The 3,960-nt window shown below is 40.5% G+C and overlaps 1 protein-coding gene across 1 annotated transcript in view; it reads right to left on the reverse strand.

The window, feature by feature from the left end:
• The window catches only part of ovol1a (ovo-like zinc finger 1a), a 16,465-nt gene that overhangs the window by 8,330 nt on the left and 4,175 nt on the right, over nt 1-3,960 (reverse strand). The window lies entirely within an intron of this gene.

The following is a 3,960-nucleotide window of genomic DNA, read 5'->3' on the forward strand; positions in this document are numbered from 1 at the left end:
CCACACCCCCCACCTCCACACCCCTTCCCCCTCACCAATGAATGAAGTGTGTGTGTGTGTGTGCTTGGATAAGTGTGTGTAGGTAGGTAGGGTGAGGGGTTTGAAATACCCCGACTGTTTAGAAAGAGGGAGAGAGAGAATTGTGTTGTTCAAAATGAACTTGAAGTTGCTCAGCTGGGAGTCAACAATCGGTACATAGCTTTAACAAACACAAGGTGTGTGTGTGTGTGTGTGTGTGTGTGTTTGCTGAAGGCGTGCTATCTGCTGCAGTGGGCTGTCTTAAGGGCCTGTTACATTTCCTCTTGTCCAATAAACATTAACGTTGCAGAGGCCTCGGGATAGACCAAGAGTGGGAACCCTCTCTGATGAACTCACATAATTAGAGCCAATTATTAAATTAGTAATTATACGATTGGCTATGACATCCTGTATTAGTGGGCACACTTTTGGGAAACACGCTCATTGGAAATTAAACAAGGAAACCCACGTATTCATAAGTTAAAAACACACATTCAAAAAGTTAAAAACAAAAAGAAGCATGTTTATTCAAATAAATCGATACCACTCATTTGTGTGCTAAATATGAAGCCACAGCCAGCCAGTTGGTTAGCATATCTTAGCTTAGCATAAAGATTAGAAACAACTAGCCTGGCTCTGTCCGAAGGTAAATAACAATACCTTTGAAGCTCATTGTGTCTACACGTCTGTTTTAATCAGCCGTGTTTCGGCACAAAGCGTTCTTCAGAGCTGGATCGCATCAGCAGTGATGTATTGGGATGTGAGTCTAATTAAACACGTGACATTATAGTATTTTGTAGGAAACATTAGATGGGCTTCTTTTTGGAACATGCCTATTGGGTTTTGGGTTCAGCGCTCCACCGAGAATCGTCATTGTCAAAACTCCTTTGTCAATAGAGCTTTCGAGGTGCTATCGGTAGGCAGATTCCAGGCTTCATGCTAAGCTAGGCTAACAGTCTCTGAGCTGCAGCTTGCATAACTGACAAAAACATATGTGGAGAGCATGAATCGTCTTATCTGACTCTCGGCAAGACAAGATATTGAGTCTGAAATGTCAACTTTACTAACCAAATATAACCCGATTAATTTGTTTGCGCAATGCATTTATAGATTAAAATCACAGAAAATATAAATTGTAATGTTATCTATAAAAACCTGTAATCCGAGTTTATCTTTACAATCTATGGTGCTACATATTAAACACAGACAACACTAAGTAATGTACGTATCATAACTTAATCCCAGTATTATTCTGGTGTTCTCTGTTTACATGTAAACTAGACTTGCTTTGTTTACTGTGTTCCTTGAATTCTTTTGTGTACTTCCTTTCTTTTTTTACTTCCTTATTTATCTGTACTTATTTCTGTCTTTGTGGAGCTTCAACACCTGAATTTCCACTCTGGAGATCGATACAGGTTTATCTTTCCCCCTATCCTAAAACTTCCCGTCTCATCTGGCTCACAACGTCAGCACTGACATGGATCAATGTGTCAGTTTGTAATACTGTAAGATTTGAACGTTTTCCATCCTTCGTATTTCCTGCAGCGTGACCTGTTGCACATGTTAGAGTTCTACCTTAAGCCCTGTGTTGTCTTCCTGATGACCGTGCACCTGTTTGTTTTTCTGGGTCAAAATATTAAATCAAAGTTTTTTAGTCGTCTTCTTTCGACAATTTTGTAGCTTTTCCTGAAGTTTTTGAAGCTTTAAGGACTTTTCCCTGATTTTTATCTGCGCTTTAAATGATGTTTAACTTGTATTCATTTTCTTCAAATGCTATAAAATGTAATAAAAAAACCCAAATTCAATTAAAGTAGTGAAAAAGATTATTTATTTGACTTGTGAAGAGCATTGTATGGAACCATCCTCGTTATTTTTTTTGACAATTGTGTTGAAAGAAACCTAAATTTCTGAGATAGGAACTAGTTGAATATGGGTCAAATTTGACCCAAGGACAACAGGAGGGTTTGACTCTTTTTTGGTTTATAAGCAATGTTTTGACAGTGTGAGTGATACACACTTGTTATGTGTGTAATAAAGAGGCTAATTTAAGTTTGATGATGCATCAGAAACAGGTACTGACACATATTTGTGGACTGAAGATAAAAATAAACTTCTACACACACCCACACCAAAAAAACTGTCCAAACGGATGGCACATAGCGCCTCATGCAAACCTTCAACAAGCCTGCAATTATCATACCTTTGAGTGTGTGTGTGTGTGTGTGTGTGTGTGTGTGTGTGTTTCACCCGCACGTCAGGCAGGTACGTCAAGTAACGGCACATACCAGAGACTTTGGCTGAGACAGTTGCAGGGTTTGGTAAGGAGTGTTAACTGTGCCTAGTTACGCACCGACGCGCAGTTGTTGTTTTTAATCTTACAGATATGGTTACATGACAAATTAAATATTTTCATCTAAATAACTTTTCTACGTCGACCTATTCGAATTTTCTTGGGTGTTGCTTAAGACTGACCATGACTAAAAGTCACAGTTAACACCTCCTTTGTACTAAATAAGTAAATGTGGTTCTAGGTAAAATGATTTCTGTGCGTAAAACTTGCGTGCAAAAGCTCTCCATGTGCTGTTGGTGGTTCCAGAAACACAAACTGAACACTAGACTGTTATTTGACGGGGTTATTAGTCAGGCTGTTTCAAACCACCATAAAGTTAAAGCCGCAGTTCAGCTCATCCAAGTTTTTCCGGTTTTAAACACCAGAGAGGATGTGCAAGTCAATGATTAAAAGTTAACGGTGAAGAGATGAGGAGGGAAACGACAGAGGGAGAGAAAGAGGGGGAGGGGAGAGAGAAGGAGAGCGAGAGAGAGAGAGAGAGAGGTTTTGGGTGTAGTCCCGTTACTTGTTATCTGATACCGACGTGGTCTTACAATAAAAACTCCGCCGATGGCAACAATGGAGATTGTTCTCAAGGAGTAGAAGTGGACTCCCTGTTTACTTGTCATTTAAATGCAAAGTCGGGAGAAGGTGGGGGGGGGGGGCAACACAACATAGCTAACTGAAAAGCCACAGACAGCAAGCTCAACATTTGACAGTTAACAACATGTCAGCTCTTGTAGGCTACTTTTTCAGTTGAGGCACCCGAGTCAGACAACGTTATTCCCTGTGGGACGGAGCGCAGTGAAAACAACAACGCCATCCTCCACGGCTCACAACCCAAACCGGGTAGCTGCATGGCTTCAAACTCACGTTGTCTCAAAATGGAAATAACAGCTTTATATTTCTTATTATCTATATCTTATTGTGTGCGTTTTCAAGGCACTTACGTGGACCACATGAATGGCTGATAAGTGGATGGCTAGTTGTATGAGAGTAGCCTATGTACATGTATGGGTGCTTTTGTATAATTATGTGTATTTTATTTGTTTAGGGCTAGACTTTCTATTTTTCTAAACTGATTTAAATTCTGCCTATGATTTATGTATTTATTGTTTAACTGTGAGAAGGAATTCAATCCAACAAGCTCATATTTGGGCTTTATATTCATAGCAGTGCTAAGCCGGACAAGGAGGAAGAAGAGGCGCTGCAATCAGGGGCTGAAGGTCGCTGTGTGAAAAGCAACGGGCCCTTGATGGCCTGTTAGGCCGCAACACACACTGCAACACACACTGCCTCGGGAAATGACGGATATGAACGTGCAGAAATACATCTGTAGGCCTACTGACGTAATGGGTTTGATGGGAGCTTTAAATTAAAATCCTTTATACAGGCCTATGTTTTACAATTAAATATTCTAACGTGGATCCAGTCTGATTTAAACTTTTGTTTTTACTAAAAAGACAAAAATTCATAACAACAGTGTTTATTTACAGGCCAACAGACACACACCCGCAACTTCAACCTGCATGCGGGAACTCTCTTCACGGCCCGCTGTGTTTCCCGTTATTCTCTGGGCCCCGGATGGGACTGAAGCCGCCCCGTTACAATCA

Source organism: Etheostoma cragini, chromosome 19 (genome assembly GCF_013103735.1).
Source record: "Etheostoma cragini isolate CJK2018 chromosome 19, CSU_Ecrag_1.0, whole genome shotgun sequence".
Lineage (NCBI taxonomy): Eukaryota > Metazoa > Chordata > Actinopteri > Perciformes > Percidae > Etheostoma > Etheostoma cragini.